Source organism: Tamandua tetradactyla, chromosome X (assembly GCF_023851605.1).
Source record: "Tamandua tetradactyla isolate mTamTet1 chromosome X, mTamTet1.pri, whole genome shotgun sequence".
Classification (NCBI taxonomy): domain Eukaryota; kingdom Metazoa; phylum Chordata; class Mammalia; order Pilosa; family Myrmecophagidae; genus Tamandua; species Tamandua tetradactyla.
Window position 1 is genome coordinate 40577957 of NC_135353.1, and position 18874 is coordinate 40596830.

The 18874-nt window shown below is 39.3% G+C and overlaps 1 protein-coding gene across 1 annotated transcript in view; it reads left to right on the forward strand.

Annotated features, from left to right (window-relative positions):
* Nucleotides 1–18874, forward strand: part of TENM1 (teneurin transmembrane protein 1) — a 1173786-nt gene that overhangs the window by 935201 nt on the left and 219711 nt on the right. The window lies entirely within an intron of this gene.

The following is an 18874-nucleotide window of genomic DNA, read 5'->3' on the forward strand; positions in this document are numbered from 1 at the left end:
CTTAGTTGCTATTTTAAATGGAATATTTTCCTTAATTGTCTCCTCAGTTAAGTCATTGCTTGTGTATAGAAACATTACTGATTTTTGCACATTAATCTTGTTTCCCACCACTTTGCTGAATTTATGAGCTCAAGTAGCTTAGTCATAGATTTCTCAGGATTTTTAAAGTATGATATCAGGTCACATACAAATAATGAAAGTTTTACTTCTTCTTTTCTGATTTGGATGCATTTTATTTCTTTTTCCTGCCTTGCCTGATTGTTCCAGGTAAACATTCTGTTACAATGTTGAAAAATAGTGATGGCAGAGGGCATCCTTTTCTCATTTGTGATCTTAGAGGGAAGGCTTTCAGTCTCTCTCCATTGAGTACAATGCTGGCTATGGACTTTTCATATATTCCATTTATCATATTGATGTTTCCTTTGATTCCTACCTTTTGAAATGTTTTCATAGAAAAGTAATGAACCCCCTCTCATTTCTGATTTTGTTTATTTGCATCTTCTTTTTTTTCTTCATTAGTCTAGGTAGGGGTCCATCAATTTTAATAATTTTCTCGAAGAACCAATTTTTGGTTTTACTGATTCTTTCTACTGTTGTTTTGTTCTCCAATTCATTTATTTCTGCTTTAATCTTTGTTATTTCTCTTTTATTTGCTTTGGGATTAGTTTGCTGTTCTTTCTCTAGTTCCTCCAGGTGAGCAGTAAAGTCCTTGATTTTTGCTCATTCTTCTTTTTAAATATAGGCATTTAGGGCAATAAATTTCCCTCTCAGCACTTCTCTTTCCACATCCCATAAGTTCTGATATGTTGCATTCTCATTTTCATTTGTCTCCAGGTATTTACTCATTTCTCTAGCAATTTCTTCTTTGATCCACTGATTGTTAAAGAGTGCATTATTTAATTTCCATATATTTGTGAAAGTTCTGGTTTTTCAGCAGTTACTGATTTCCTGCTTTGTTCTGTTATGGTTAGAGAAAGTGCTTTAAATAACTTCAATCTTTTAAAATTCATAAAGACCTGTTTTATGGCCCAGCATATGATCTATCTTGGTGAATGTTTCATGAGCATCAGAGAAGAATATATATCCTGGTGTTTTGGGATGTAACAACCTATATATGTCTGTTAGATCTAATTCATTTATCAAATCATTTAAGTTCTCTATTTCCTTGAAGTTCTCTGTCTAGTTGTTCTATCTATAGAAGAGAGTGGTATATTTAAATGTCCACTAGTATTGTTGAAATGTCTGTTGCTTCCTTTGGTTTTGCCAATGGTTGCCACATGTACTTTAGAGCTACTTGACTGCAATAATAAACATTTATTATTATTATTTAATCTTGGTGAATTGTGTCTTTAATTAAATATGTAGTGTTTTTCCTTGTCTCTCATGGCTTCTTTACATTTAAAGTCTATTTTCTCTGGTATTAGTATGGCTACTCCTGCATTCTTTTCATTACACTTTGCATGGAACATTTTTTTTCCATCTTTTCACTTTCAATCTATTTGTATCATTGGGCCTAAGAAGAGCCTCTTATAAGTAGCATATAGCTGCTGATTAAGAATGGATTTCTTAATCCATTCTGCAACTGTGGATCTTTTAATCACTAAAATGAGTTTAGTCCATTAACATTCAAAGTTATCACTATAAAGGCATTTCTTGAATCTATCATCTTATCCTTTGGATTTTGTCAGATCTATATATTCTTTTCCCTCTTTGTCTTTTTATCCTCTAAACTATCCTTAGTGGTATGCTTCAATTATATACCCTGCTCAAGACTTCCCTCTTCCGTCTTTTTTTATCAGCCTACAGAGCTCCCTTTAGTATTTCTTGTAGGGCCAGTCTCTTGTTGACAAATTCTCTCAGCCTTTCACTGTTTGTGAAAATTTTAACCCCTCCCTCACTTTTTTTTTTTTCCTGCATGGGCAGGCACTGGGAATCAAACGCAGATCTCCAGCCTGGCAGGCGAGAACTCTGCCTGCTGAGCCACCGTGGCCTGCTCCCTACCTCACTTTTGAAGGACACCTTCGCTGGATAAAGAATTCTTGGTTGGAATTCTTTCTCTTTCAGAATCTTAAATATATCATAGCACTGCCTTTTTGCCTCAGTGGTGCCTGTTGAGTAGTCCAAACTTGTTTCCTTTGTTCGGCTTGACTCACTTTTCTCTTGCCACTTTCAGAACTTTCTGCTTCTCTTCAACGTTTGACAGACTGATTAGTGTATGTCTTCTAGTAGACCTACTTGGATTTATTCTATTTGAGATTCATTGAGATTCTTGGATTTGCAAATTTATGTCTTTTATAAGGGTTAGGAATTTTACCTCATTATCTCCTCAACTAATCTTCCTAACTAACCCCTGACTTTTCTCCTTCTGTGATACCAATGAGTCTTATATTTGTGCACTTTATGTTGTCTTCACTTCCCTGAGATCCAATTCAAATTTTTCCATCTTTTTTGTCATCTGTTCTTTTGTGCATTCAAATTCAATTGTCCTGTCTTCTGGTTCACTTATTCTTTCTTCTGCCTCTTCAAATTTGCTGTTGTAAAGCTCTAGTATATTTTTAATTTGTTGTACAGTATCTTTCATCTCTGTGATATCTATTTTTCTATTTACTCTTTCAAATTCTTCTTCATGCTCTTCTAGTGTCTTCTTCATATCCTTTATGACATTAGCTAACTCCTTGAATTTATTAAGGATAATTGCATGATTATCTTCAATTAGTTATACCAGATACTGTGTCTCTTCCAGTGTTTTGATTTGGTCAGTTGGCTGGGCCATATCTGCATGCATCTTCATAAGCTTTGGATTTTCTGTTGGCTTTGAGGCATTTGATTTTCTTGATAAGGTGATTGAGAAAATTGATTTCCCTTAGTTGTTTAAGGCTTTGTCTTTATTTGGATTTGCCTTGAAGGTCTTCCTTTTCAGTTAGTTCATCAGTAATTCCCTGCCAAACCAAGGTACAGACCTTATGCAAGGGATGCAACTCTATTTGAAGATCTGATTAGACAGACAGGCAGTTTGCCATACTGCACAATCCATTTCTTCCCAGCAGGTGGTGGTCTTGGGCCTCCTCTTCCCTTCAGGTCTGCCTCTGCCCAACTCCACAGCTGGGTGAGCAGGATGGTGATCCGGTGAATTCCAGACATGTCTGCTGGTCCTGTTGTGCACTGAAAGCCACCAACCCCAGGGTAGGGGGTTAAGCAGTGTGCACTTCAGTGGAGATTATGCTTGTTGGCCCAGTGAGACTGGTGGCCCCTGGTTCCCACTTGGAAATGACCTTGGGCTATGGGTATGGGCATGTCACCTGCTCCTGTCCATAGCCAACCTGGAAATGCCTGTCAGCTAGGTGTGGCATTGGACACTGTTCTAGTTTGCAAGTTGCCAGAATGCAATATACCTGAAATGGAATGACTTTTTAAAGGGGGGATTTATCAAGTTGCAAGTTTACAGTTCTAAGGCCATGAAAATGTCTGAATTAAGGCACCAACAAGAGGTTCCTTCACTCAAGAAAGGATGAGGAAGTTCAGGGTTTCTCTTTCAGTTGGAAGGGCACATGATGAAATCTGCTAGCTTTCTCTCCTAGTTTTTTGTTTCATGAAGCTCCCCCAGGGGTGTGTCCCTTCTTCAATTCCAAAGCTCTCTGGCTATGTGGGCTGTTTTGGTTCTGGTGGCTCTTGTGGCTCTGGTGGCTCTCATGGCTCTAAAGCTTTTTCTGAAATGGTTCCCTCTTAAAGGGCTCCATAAGCAACCCCACCTTGAATGAGTGTAGACACAGTCCATGGAAACCATCCAATCAAAGTTACCACCAACAATTGGGTGAGTCACATCTCCATGGAAACTATCAAAAAGCTCCCACCCAGTGATACTGAATGATGATTAAATTACATGGCTTTTCAGGGGTACACAACAGATTCAAATTGTCCCAGATGAGGTGTGCAGCATGGGGGCATGGGGTGGGGTGGGTGTGTGTGGGATGTGTGATGCAGGGTGTGGCATGGGATATGGCATGAGGTGCAGTGCATGGCTGCAGAGTTGGAGTGTGGGGTGCAGGGGTGGAGTGCAGCATGGGGCAGGCACAGGGCAGGAGGGAGCATGGGGTTGGGGGCAGGGCATAGCGCAGGGTAAGGCAAGGTGCAATGGCATGGTAGTGGGGGAGTACACAGTGTAGGGGGAATGGTGTGGTGTGGGGGTGTAGAGTGGGGTACAGAGCAAGTGTGCAGGTCCACAGGTAGTGGGGCAAGGCATGAGCACAGGGCAGGGTACAGCATGGGCACATGGATGCACAGGGTGTGGCATGGGATGCTGAGATGTGAAGTGCAGAGGGGAGGCATGTGAGGACATGGGGGCACAGGAAACAGTGCACATTGGCATGTGGGAACTGGGGTGTGGAAAATAGCACAGAGTGTGGCATGGCTTGCTTCATGGTCACCACCTTCCCGTCCATGCACTCCTAGGCCTCCAGGTCTCTATATAGAAAGGAGAGCAGTAGGCTTTGTGCACTACCTGGATGGTCTCTATGAACAAGTTTGCTGGCTTCTGGATTCTCCAAGGGGCTCTAGGCTGTGAGGCGAGGGGTCTGATATCCCAAGCTAGCTGTGGAGGTAGGCTTTTTCCTGGGCATGGCTTTTTGTCTCTAGTGGAGTCCCAAAGGAACCTTCTCACCCCATTCTTTGCCTCCCAATTCCTCATATTTTCCACCTAGGACCTCCATATTTAGTGTAGAAGACCTTCTCAGGTCACTCACACACTGGAACTGTTGTCCCAGTCATTTTTCTGTTACTTCTCTGGTTGTTCCTTGTAGCAAGTGTGAACTCAGTCTATCTTATTCCACCATCTTCCTAGCAGTCTTTCCCTTACTTTCTACTCAAAAAAACATCAAGTTAATATAAAAGTGCTAAAGTGAAGTAGATTAATAAATTGGAATCCTTGGGTTTTTATATCTGCTTAGACAACTGTATTCCTTGTCATTTGGATACAAACATGGAGCTTAAATCAATAAGGTGGCAATTATGCTTTAAACACAAAGTTGAGTGTAAATAATTTCTTCCTTTACTTCTTCTGACTAGCAGTTAACCTGAAAAACTTATAATACCTTATAAAAACTAAATGTAATGAAATTTGTGTTTAAGAACACAAGGTTTTGTAGTCAGATTTCCTGAGTTCAAATACCAGCTCTGCTACTTACTATGGAGTATAAGATTGGGGCAAATCTCTTGACATATTTGTGCTTTAATTTTCTTTTCTGTGGACTGGGGATAATAATAATATCAGCTATCTAACAGAGTTGTTATAAGATAATCAATATGAACTACCTAGAAAATAATAAACTCTATACCACATATACAGATATGCACACGCATGCACATTATAAACTTAAAGAGTAAACCATTTTCTGAAAACAGACTATCATCTATATTGAAAAGCTTATGTGGCTAGAGTAAGATTTTTAATCAAGTGGTATATAGTTGATTTTTATGACACTACAAAACTCATCTTCACTTTCCATTTCCTCCTTTTCCTTATACACAACCTACCTGCTATGCACTCTCTTCTTCAACCATCATTCTCTAACCATCATGTAAGTCCCCACTAAACTCACATCTTCCATGAAACTTCTGCCCTCCATGTCCTCAATCTCCCATAGTACTTATGGTATGCACCATACAGTCAAGCACTTAATTATATTTTGTCTATATAGTTTCTTCTTATATATAAAGTAAGACCCACAGTACATAGTTACCTGCCCAATTTAATTAATAATAGTATCTAACTTGTATTCAGGGTCTACTATGTACCAGGCACTTAGGTGAACCATTTATATGAATTATTTCATTTAATATTTAACCGAAGTAAGAACTACTATAATTCTACTTTAAAAATCAGGAAAATGAGTTACAGAGAATTTAAGTAATTACTCAGGATCATATAGTAAGCTGGTGGAGTAGGAAGCTCCAGGATATAATCCTTCCACCAAAACAACTATTAAACAGGTAGAAACTGTCTGAGACAACTATTTTGTAATCCATAGGCCAAGAGGACACTCTCTTGCATCCAAGAATGAGCAGAGAGTAGGAGGCTGGTAAATTATGATAAAGACCAATAAATTGCCCTCCCCACTTGGAGGTTACAAGCACGCATCCCCCACTCTCATGGCAATCTGTCATGAGGTTCAGTTTCTGTCTAGTACACTGGCGACAAGAAGGGACATAAAATCCATAAAATCCTCTTCCCCAGGACCAGCAGTGGGCACAGGTGATCAGATTTCATGGTTTCAAATAATGACTTTGGATTGCTGGGGGCCCAGATCTGAGGGTGGCCATTGTTTCAACATACCCTAGACAAAAGAAGCAGTGGAGAAGACTTAGCGATGCTGCACATACTCAGGACAGCTAGTTGAAGGAATACATTTGCTAGGCACATGAGGAAAGCTCACCTTTAGGGAGTCATGAAAGAAGCACATGATGCCATTCCTGATCCCCTCCCCAGAGCACTTTGGAGCCAGTCTGTGCTCCATTCATGGGACCGGGCCTTGTTTCAGCTGAGAGAGACTGATTTGGGAAAGTCATCTTTGGCATGCCCCTCCTCCCAGAATTAGCCCTCCAGGCAAAAACAGATGGAGACAATGAAAGGAGTGTGAGAAACCATGAAGGTGGACAGTCTGGGGCAAAGAGATGAAAACCACAAACACTTGCAAGAAGGAAGTCTGTCTCCCAGGAAACATATGGGACACCAAACTGCTGTAAACAAGGGAACTTCAAAGCAAATACAAACAGAATCCCAGAACAAGACAGATGCCCAGAAAGACAGGAAAAACCCTGCATAGTGCTTCAGCTTGGGTACGTGTTTCCTGATAGGAGGGCTGAACAACAAGAAAATCTCTGTCTTATCACCAGCTGGCTACAAAATCAAGAAACAGACATCACAGAGAAATAAATTCCTTCCTTAACATTTTTAAAATATTAAAAGGTACACTAAGACTCAGGTTCAATTCCCAGTGCCTGCCCATGCAAAAAAAAAAAAAAAGGCACAATGTGCATGAAAAGAGTACAAAACAAACAAAAAACTTTGGGTATCTATGTGACACCTGAGACTCAGAGCTACAGTTCTGCAGTTATGAAAGCCAGTGTTGCCCATGCAGCAACTGTTAAAAAAGCTGAAAGGAGATTAGACTTCAATTAGAGATGTGAATGAAGCAGATTTGGTTAGGTCTAAGGAAAATCAGACTAAAGGGTAAAGGACAATACTGACTGTTTTAAAACCTCAACTTCTGTATTAGGCTTTTCTAGAGAAACAACCGACAGGAGATATCTGTAAATATGATATTCATAAAAGTGTCTCATGCAACTGTGGGAATGCAAGAGTCCAAAATCCATAGGGCAGGCTATGAAGCTGGCAACTCCAGTATAGGGTATGCCAGTTTGAAGCTCTATGAACCCCAAGAAAAGCCATGTTTTAATCCATGTTTGATCCAATCTTGGGGGAACAGCTATGTTTTTTAATCCTAATTCAATATTGTAGAGCAGAAACTTTTAATTAGATTATCTCCATGAAGCTATAACATACCCAATTGTGGGTGTAACATTTGATTAGATGGAGATGTGAATTCACCCACTCTAGGTAGGTCTTGATTAGTTTGCTGGATTTAAAGGATTAAAAGAGGAAACATTTTGGAGGGAGCTTAGAACAGAGACACAGATGCCTGAAGGTCTGCAGAAGTTGCCATGTGCCTTCCCATGAGATGTTAAGCAAGCCAGAACATTGAGAGAGCCAAGAGAAGCCAAAAAATGAAGGCCAGCCCCAGAGAAGCAAAGTGAGGAACCCCCACAGGAACAGAGGCTGAAAGCAAGGGAGCCCAGGATCAAGGAACTAGCAGTTGCCAGACATGTGACTTCCCAGCTGACAGAAGTGTTCCAGACCCATCAGCCTTCCTTAAATTAAAGTGTCTTTTCCTGGATGCCTTAGTTTGGACATTTTCATAGGCTTAGAACTGTAAACTTGCAACTTAATAAATTCCTTTTTAAGAAGCCATTCCATTTCTGGTATAGTACATTCTGGCAGCTTAAAAAACAAATAAAAAGGATCTCAATGAACTCCACAGGAGAAGCTCACTACCCGAAAAAGAGGTGAAATTTCTCTCTTCTCCCTTAAAAGTCTCCAACTGATTGGTTTAAATTCAACTGAACAGATTATTGCATTTTGCAGGAGCCACCCCTTTGTTGATAGTAGATTAAATCAGCCACAGCTACCATCAACTGACTGATAATTTAATAAAGCAGCCTTTCAGTTTATCAACCAGCCACTAAATATACTTGCCACATAAATACCAGTAATGGTTAGGCCAGTGCTTACCTGACCAGACTACTGGGCACCATTATGTGGCTAAGTTGACACCAGAACCTAACCATCACAGTCCATCCCTTGTCAACTTGGCAGCTATAAACATCACATTAAGGCATGCTTAATTTCCAAATAGAACACAATAACAGACATATGTTTCACCTAACAATACTCAACTGTCCTGCATGCCACCAGACACGTACTAAATCTCTCCAGATTATGGTTCAAGTCCTTCAGTAACTATCACTCTTAAACTTGATATTCTATAACTTAAATAGAACACTACAACTTATGTCATATGATAAAAAGAAAACAATACATTTGCTTTTTAAAATAAGGAGGAAATGTTCATACCAACAAAGTTCTCATTTCTGTAACTGGTCACGAGATCATAGTTCATATTTATCACTACCTTCTTCCACTACTCATTTCATGTTCTCTTTACCCTCAGGCACCACTTCAGTTGGCTATGGTTCTTTGCCTGGTTGGGTGACCCAAAACTTCATTCCTGAAGTTCCTGGGCCATTGGTAGTCCTGCCTAGATTGGGATGTTACAGTTTTCCATTGACTTTAATCATAGAGCATGGTAGTACTAAGAGACACCCTAGGGGATCTACTCTATTCCAGGAAAACTCTTCTTTACCACCATTGTGTAATTGAAATCTTATGTTCCCTTGATGTCAGAATCAATAACCCCTGGCAATACAGTAATTCCCTTCCTTGCCTGTTGATTTAGAGGCAAGAGAAGCCCAAAGTGGCCAGGTGGCAGCCTTAACTTCCAGTTCACCTTTTGAAAAGCCATTCCATTGTGTCTCATGTGAATGTACACCAGAGGGTGACTTCAGCAGTGGAAGGTTGTAGTAATCAAGTGGATAAGATGACCAATTCTGTGGATACCAGTTAGTCTCTTTTCCCAGCAACTCCTGTCATTGCACACTGAACTCATGAACAAAGGAGAATTTAATAAGTTACAAGTTTACACTTCCAAGGCCATGAAATTTTCCAAATTAAAGTAAGTCTATAGAAATGCCCAAATTAAGGCACCAACAAGAGGTTACCTTCACTTAAGAAAGGCCAATGAAGTTCAGGGTTTCTCTCTCAACTGAAAAGGTACATGGTGAACATAGCCACATCTGCTAGCTGCCTCTCCAGGCTTCTTGTTTCATGAAGCTGTCCTGGGGGCATTTTCCTTCTTCATCTCCAAATGTCTTTGGCTGCATGGGCTCTGTTGTGACTCTAAAAAGGGACTCTCTCCAAATGTTTCCTCCTTTAAAGGATTCCAGTCAGGGCCCACCTGGAATGGGTGAAGTCACACCTCCCTCTAATCAAAAGTTAATGCCCACAATTGGGTGAGCCACAGCTCCAGGGGAACAATCAAAAAGCTCCCAGGCAGCAATATTGAATGAGGACCAAAGGACATGACTTTCCTGGAGTCCACCACAGATTGAAACCTGCACACTATGTTGATTCCAGTTAGGCATTCTGGAACTAGGGAATGGGTCCTAACCAAAGAATGGGTCCAGGGACCTATTGGACCCATTGTGAGACAGACCTGAGCTAAAACTCCATCAATCACCTGACCTCCACAAACCCCTACTATGACTGGTGAACCAGAGTGACATTTTGTGTCTCCTGGAATTTAGTGACACTTCTGAGCCAGTGTCTAATAATCCACAAAATATCTGATCATTTCCTTTTCCCCAATACACAGTCACCCTGGTAAAAGGCCATAAGTCTCCTTGGGGAAGACTTGGAGGAAGAGTAACTGTGTAAATTTGGGGCAGTGTTAAAGGGTCCTTTCCCAAGGGTGCTCAGTGTATAAGTTAGATTTCTGTTCACTTGACCTAGAACGTTTCTGCTTATACAGCTCAAACAAGAATTTAGTAGACTTCCCATCTATTTTATTGTAGGTACCTCATGAGCTACTATCCAACACAAGTCTCTGCGAATCAGATTATTTTGACTGCTGCTTAGTCTGGTGTCTATTTGGTGGCCACACCCACCTTGTCTATGGTGATTAACTGCTGCCTCCTGGCTTTTGCCAACTGAGGATCCAGTTATCCCCATCGTGTTTAAGCATTCCAGCTCAGTGAGACCAGTTCCCACAGTAATATCCCACCTACAGAGAAGGGTGATTACTGAGTTCTTCAGGAATAGTTGTGATAGTCTCACAAATTTACCCCTCAAAGTCCTCATGAAAGATATGTCATTTGGACACTCTTGGGGGTGTATAAACAGGTCTTCCATGATAAATGCGCTCTAACATTCCTATCTCTCTAAACTTCTGGATCCCCACCCCCATCTACATTATACCAGAGCAGTTCTAGCATTTCCACCTCAGGTAATGTCAACCATCTTCTGATCCATGTTTCAACCAACCGCTTAACCAAGCCATTAACATCCTTTCTAACCCCTCAAGCTACAACACTGAATGCAGAATCTCTGTCTAGTGGGCCCATATCAATAAATTCAGCCTGATCCAGCCTTATATTCCTTCCAGCATTATCTCATACCCTTAATATCCATTCTCACACATATTCCCCTGATTTCTGTCTATATACATTGGGAAATACATGCAGTTCTTTTGGAGTATAGCATACTTCCTCATGGATCACATTTTGTAACTCATATTTGGGGATCCATTAGGACTTTAGTCTAGTTATAGGTCTTCAAGAAAAGAGGCATGTTGGGTGGATAATGAAAACAATTAGAAGTGTCTTTCAAGCCAATTACTTCAGGGCATTGTGTTGCAATCTCATCTGGTGAAACAGGATTAAACACTCCAAACAGAGGAGTGAGGGCTGTTTCCCTAGGGGAGGTGGTTAGAGGTTTAGAAGACACTGAAGGGTTCATCTCTTTCAGTGGAGGTTGGATGCCAGACTCCACTGGGCAGGCTAGAGGCCGGGAAACTGTTTCCTTTAGAGAGGCTGGAGGTCGGATGGCTGTTTCTTCAGCACAAACTATTGCAGGTCTATCTAGCAAAATCTCAGCAGAATCCAAGGTTTCCATGTCCCCATTGCCATCATTATCAAGCCATACGTCTCCATCCACATTGCAGGATCCCATTCTTTTTCAATCAAAGCCCTTACTTTAACAGCAGATACCCTGCAAGGTTGAGATTTTAGTTTATACTGTAAATCTGCTACTCATACAATGAGGCTCTATGTCTGGTTTTCAGAGATCTAAAGAACGCAACTACCAGTAATAAGATTTTCTTTCAGGGAAAACACTGAAACTTTTATGTTTTTCATATGGCAATTAAGTTGCAAGTTTGAAGCCTTCAGCTCATCCCTATCCCTCATAACTGTATTCAGCATATCTAATAACAAGGAGCCAACATCATTATATCTCTTAACTCCACAAAATTCTACTAAGGTTTCAAAAGCACTCTCACCCACAGCCTTGCCTTGTATAAACATACAATTAGCAGAATCAAATGGGGATACTTTGCGTATATCTACTGCCAACTCATGCCATGGACTGTCAGTGACATCTTGATTATTGAAAATAGAGTTATTAGTGCCTATGAATCTAAACAGAGTAGAAAACCAATGGCAAAGCCCCATTTTTAAGATACTGTTTCTCAAAAACCACTCCCCAGTACCAAGTGCTATTTGTCAGGGTTCTCTAGAGAAACAGAACCAACAGGAGATATCTGTAAATATGAGATTTATAAAAGTGTCTCAGGCCACCATGGGAATGCAAGTCCCCAAAATCCATAGGGCAGGCTGTGAAGCTGGCAACTCTGGTGAAGGTTCTTGACCAACTCCACAGGAGAGTGTCTCTGGCTGAAGAAGAAGTGAAAATTCTCCTCTCTCTCCTAAAAGTCTTCAACTGATCAGATCAAATCCAGCTGATTGGATTAACTGAAATAGCATCAAAGATTCCTCAGTTACACTAGCGACATTTCAAGTGCTCAAGACTTGTTGCACAAAACTATTTAAATTTTACTTAATTAAAATTAAATTAAATTACAAATTCATTTCCTCAGTCTCACTAGCCACATCTCAATTGCCCATAGCCACATGAGGGTAGTGGTTATGAAATTGAACAAGACAGATATAGAATATTTCCATCATTACAGAAATTTCTGTTGGACAATACTGATCCAAATGTTTAATTAAAATGTTTACCTTTCAGCCAAACATTGTACATTGGGTGCACGGTTTTCCATTCATTCATTACTAATTCATACTAAGTAATGTGCTTGCCATATGGAAGAAAATGATGAACAAGAGAAGTTTCTGTCTTCATATGGCTAATGGTCTAGCAAATAAAACAGATATTAAACAACAACAACAAAAACGCACCAATTACCACACACTTATAATTGTAAAAAGTTTTATAAAAACAGGTAAAGGGGGGTCTAAACTACTCTGGATGGTAAAGGAAACCTCACATGCGTCAGGGGAAAAAGGTTCCAGGCAGAATGAACAGTATTTAGAAATGCCTGAAGTAGAAATGTATGAGGCTTTTCTAGAAAGTGAAAACAAGTCATGAAGAGATTGGTATGAGATGAACATATAAAGGTAGTCAGGGACCAGAAAATTCATAACATTGTGAATTTTACAAGATCTTCAGTTATAAAAAATAATTCCATTTTATTCACTACAGTTATAAAGGAAGAATATTGTGGAAACAATATAAGGAAGTTAAAAAGATGTAGAAAACATTTAATCAGAGCATATCTTTTTTCTTGATCTTTTATGTATTTGGCATACATTTGTTTAAGCTTCTTTTGGACAAATTCTTCCATTGGTCACTATTCATATTCATTTGTAAAATTAGTAAGTTAACTATCTAAGGGAATGATGTTCCAGGAACCATTTTTCATAACAAACCACTATTCATTAAGATTAAGTAGCTATTTGTAAGCCTGTTTTATGATATAATGTTTTTAGATCTGGAAATCAGCACCATGGGTGAGTTATGAAGACATATAAGCTCATGGATCATTCATATTCGTGTTATGAATGCAACCAGCAAGCTGTGATGTTTAATAAATAGAAGATGAAATAGAAAGAGCAATGAATTGATAATATTTGCTCTGTTTAAGGGCCTGATTTCTTGACATTTTCTTTTGAGATTTGGTAGGCAATAAGATCTAACATCAGAAAGCATATTCCCAATTATTCCTTTCTGACCATACCTTTCACACATACATTATCCCCTTCTGACCATATCTTTCACACATACACATGCTCATTTCCCAGTAACCCTTTTTTTTTTTTCCGCATGCGCAAGCACTGGGAATCGAACCCAGGTCTCCGGTATGGCAGGCGAGAACTCTGCCTGTGGAGCCACCGTGGCCTGCCCTCCCAGTAACCCATTTTTAAAACATCATCACTTAGTTATGGAAGCCTAAACTGTCAAGGCTTCCAGATACAAGTGGAAATTGGAAAATCTAACAATATAACTCAGTTCCCCACTCTGTGACTGGACAAAATGCCAAAGTAGTTACCTTCTTGTTCTGTCACTTCATCTATCAACCAAGGTTAGTAATACTTTGCCATGGTAAAAATGAGTAAGATAATGTTTGAATACAGTAATTTAAAATAGGCAAAATGGCTGTGGTATCTATGAAGAGCCTGTAATAAATTATTATATCTTTTGATGCATGAGCTGAATGTTTTTATTAGTCTCCAGGTAAATTTCAAATATCATAGAAATAAGAGTTTTAGGCATCCATTTATTCGTTCAGTACGTATTTATTTAATACTTACTTTGTGTCAGGCACTCTTTTAGGCACTGAGAAAATAGCAGTGAATAAAAAAGACAAATTCCTGCCTCCATGGAGCTTACGTTCTAGTTGTGAGACAGAAAATAAACCAAGTTTTTAAAAATCAGTATGACAGAAAGTGGTCAATGCTATGAAGAAATTTTCTAAAACAGGATAAATAGAAATAGGGAGTTGGGAACAGGGGCGAAATTTTAAATAAGTTGGTCAAAGAAAGCCTCACCAAAAAGGGAGCATTTAAATAAAGACCTGATTGTGGTGGGGGTGGTGATGGATGAGCCATGTGGATATCTGGGGAAAGAACATCCCAGGCCTAGAAATAGTAAGTATAAAGGCCGTAATCCAAGATGACGCCTGGGATGATTAAAGGAAAAGTCAGAGGGCTGGTGTGATTGTGGTGGGGTAGGAAAGGCAGGAGGTAGTAGGAGGTCACAGAGGAAAGGGAGAGACGGTGAAGAACAGGATTGTGAAGAAAAAGACCATTGTCAGGACTCGGACTTTTAGTTTTAGTGATATGGAAAGCATTGATAGCATACGGGAGGCATTAGAACGTGAATTTTAGTGACTTGTAAGTAATTTACTTTCCTGATTCAAAAAAAGTAAATGGTTGAAGTTATAACAATAATAATGATTTGGACAGGCCAAACCCTGACTGCACTTGAGACCCTCCCACTTTCTTTTTACTAACAATGCAAAATCCTGACGTTAAAGGCAGTCTATATGAATGAAGCAAAGATTATAGACTATTTCAAAAGGAAATACAGTGGTATTACCTTAAAGTTTATAAAAATGACAAAGAGGCTAACAGGGCTGCCTAGTAGATGGCCTGCTTTAGTAGAGCTATGAATGATTTATGATTAGTCTATTGTTTATGGGTTTCTAAAATGTCTGAGAAGATTTTGGTTTTCTGAGTCATTGGAATGATCAGCCCTTTAATTTCTTTTTCACTATTGATTTATTTGGCAGACTGACTTTTCTATAGATGCTAAAAAGTTAAGCCTTAATTCGGACCCTGTTCAAATGATGATATATTTTGAATTAGTGAATGTCAATGAGTGAGGACTTACTGTAATATTAGTGTCTGCCCTACTCAGAACCACATGGGATACTATCTACCTCCCAATTTAACTATAGATCACAAAATGAGCACATTCCAAATAACTGAATATGCTACACAGGAGTTAGTTGTCCCGTTGCCAGTGGTAAGTCACTGTGCTAGTTTGAAACTATTATGTACCCCAGAGAAGCCATGTTATTTCTCCTAATCCAATTTTGTGGGGGGCACCTATTGTTTAGGCTGGAAATTTTGGATTGGTTCCATAGAGCTTTGGCACACCCAGTTGTGGGTGAGATCTTTGATTAGATTGTTTCCATAGAGATGTAATCCACCCAATTGTGGGTATGACCTTTTGATTATAAGGAGATATGACTCTCCCCATTCAAGGTTGATCTTGATTAGTTTACTGGAGTCCTTTAAAGGGGGAGACATTTTGGAAAAAACATAGTTGCTTCACAGCCAACACAGATGCAGACATTTGGAGATGCTTGGAGGGCTGCCAGAGAGAACAGATGGCTCCATATGGATGTCTGCAGATGTAGAGCCCAGCAGATGTCACCATGTGCCTTCCCATTAGATGCTAAGCAAGCCAAAACCCAGAGTTGTGTCCTAGAGGAGCTAAGTGAAGGCCCACAGATGCTTAGACAGGAAACCACTTGCAACAGAAGCTGGAAGCAATGGAACCAAGAACAAGGGCAAGCTGATGCCAGCCACATGCCTTCCCAAGTGACAGACATTGGCCTTTCTTGAATCAAGGTGTCCTTCTCTGGGTGCCTTAGTTTGGACATTTTTTATGGCCTCAGAACTGCAAACTTGTAACTTAATAAATTCCCTTTTTAAAAGCCATTCCATTTCTGGTATATTAGATTCTGGCAGCATTTAAAAAACTAAAGCAGTCACCTTCAATAGAAGTAAATCTGCCAGAATAGCTGGCAGCAAGTCTTCAGGAAGAAAGCATCATCTTAATGATGCCTAGATTTGGGCATTTTCACAGCTTTAAAACTGCAAATTTGTAAGCTGATAAATTCTCATAGTTAAATCCAACGTATTTCATGGTATCTGAGCAGCTTAACAAACTAAAACAGCTCGTCTGTCACATGGTAATGCACATAGTGGCCTCTCCTGGCCTGTCCCTTCTCTTCTTGGTTTTGTTGAACTTCACTTTTGTTCTTCCCATGGCTTTCTCTCTTTTTCTGTCTGAATTTCATTCTGCCTAAAAAGGACTGCAGTAATAGGATTAAGGCCTTTCCTGACTGGCTTAGACCACAGTTTAACTGAAGTAACCTCATCCATAGATTCCTACTTACAGTGTTCCTACCCAAAGGAATGGATTAAGTTGGATACATAGCTCCAAATCACCAAAAAATCTCATAACATAGTTCAGCATTAGTAATACTCTTCACTTAGATATACAGTTGGAATGAATACGCAATTTGCAGTCAGAACTCTTGGGTGTTAATATGACCCCAGATTTACTATCACATTTACCTTGCCTACTTTATTTGTCAAATGGGGATGAGAATGTCTACCTAACAGGGTTTCTGCAGATATTGGTTGTGATTAGTATATGTGGAAGTCCCTAGTGCTATGCCTGGAAAATATTAGCTAATCTATATGTGTTTCCAAATCTTTTACATACCTTACCAAGAATTTGCCATTCACTTTTATCAAGGTAATACCATGGGTACTGTCCCCAAAATGAAATAAATGCATTTTCAAAAATAGAAATATATGGGTTTCCCTGAAATCACCCATATTCCTTCATCCAATCCCTCTTGTAAACAAGCAAATACATCTAGTAGTCAAATGTTTAATAGTCATTACATAGAAAAGAAACCAGTGTCCTTGATCTTCATTTGCAACAATTGAGCCAGCTGGTATAGTCTTTAACTGGTTGACAAAACTAGAAGCAGTGATTGCCATGTCTAGTCCTGCAAGGTCATTTAACCTCCATCTTTTTAGCTACCTTTTCTTTTTATTCCTTTAGAGGAAATTCAGTTAACATTTGGTATGTCCATATCTGGCACCCTGAGCCAGGTTGTTGGTAGGAAATCCACAGTTCCCAATTCAGAAAAATAAAAGAACTATTAATAGCCAAAAAACACATATACACACATCATCCAATGTGACTATAATTTGAACTTCCTTATAACAGTCTAGACATACTGTGTGGGGTGTTATCCAATGTGATAATTGGTAAATAAGTGTTTCCCCATGTACCATGCTCACCTATGAATTACAATTTGGGGGTTTCATGCAATTATTGATCTGCTTGCCCGCAGCCTTTCTAAATTCAACCAAAGACTTGCTATTCTCTCAGCAAACAGAGGTCTTAGAAGTTCAGTTCTGTATAATAGGCAATTATTAAATATGGTGCATTATCTTGGAATTTATAACATATAAGTAGATTAAAATGTGAGTCCCAATTTTAAATTTGCAGTGTGTCTAGCTTTAGAATCCAGTTTTGAGGATCGTTTTGACATTTGTATGTATTTAAAATAGATTTCTTTTAAAAAATAAGTTGGATCGGCAGATTGAAACATGTGAATCCCCAATATGATAATTACTAGTGCATTTGCTACCAATTCATTGTAAGATAAAAGTGACTGCCTATTTGAAAAGCAGTTTTTCATTGTGTAGTATATTATTCACGAATTCTAGACATCGTTGCACTCTGTTAATCAGCGTGATTTTTTGCCAGCTTTTCAGTGTATCCAGATGTTTAATTGGCAGAGTAAAGTGATAATGTGCTAATATGATTGCACATTAATGTATTGGAAGGAGAGGTGGTAGCAGCATCTAAAATCTATAGAAGTCTATTTAATATAATTTGCTGAATGAAGGGAGAAAGGGAAGCATAAAGCATCTTCTTATTGAAACATATCTTAAAGGTAGTCATTAGTGAAAAAATAAATAAATAAATATGTATATACAGACAGAGAGAGAAATCAGGGGCAAAAATACACTCAATAAACAGGGAAGGCAAGAAAGAAGCAAACTGCATTTTAAATCAAAGTAGTGTCTGTGGTGTGGGGAACTTGAAAAGACTCTGGGAAAAATATTTCCTGGGTTCCCTAGGGATGCTACTTCAAATGCCTACTCTCTTGGTGGTCCTGGATTTCATTGCTCCAGCCGTGGTACATCCCTTTCTATCTCAATAGGCAATAGCTATGTGGGAGAGAGGCAGCAAAAGAGCTGCATGAAACTACTGCCATTAACTTTCATCATCAGCCTTAAGGAAAGAGTGATCCATCTGAACCTCCCTATTCCATTGCAAACCAAAAAGATTACCATATTTATATTTACCCTTGTTAAACATTTAAATTCAAGCTACTCCCTGTTTTAAGAACCTTGGAAGGACTTTAATTTTTTCTTTGCCTAGTGGGTGTGAAATGAAGTGTCCACCCCAATGTGTTCTCTTTGCATGTAACTGTCTTTTACCACATTACATTTTAACTAGTACAAGAGTCAGCTATTTCACCTACTAGGCTCTGAGCTCCTGAAAACAGGAGAACGGTCTTTGTCTCTTTACCTCCCCAAGCACCTAACAGAGTGTTTTGCACCTATTAGATTCACCTATTAAATTCTCAGTAGTAGCCATCTTCCCATAACCCGTGTGTCCCACATTCTTCCTCTACCAAATGTTGAAGCCTCTGTGATTTTTTTTCTTGGTATGACAGTGATTCAGGAGTCTAGAGTAAAAGGTGAAGGCCTAGGAAATGAGTGATACATCCCACATTCACATACT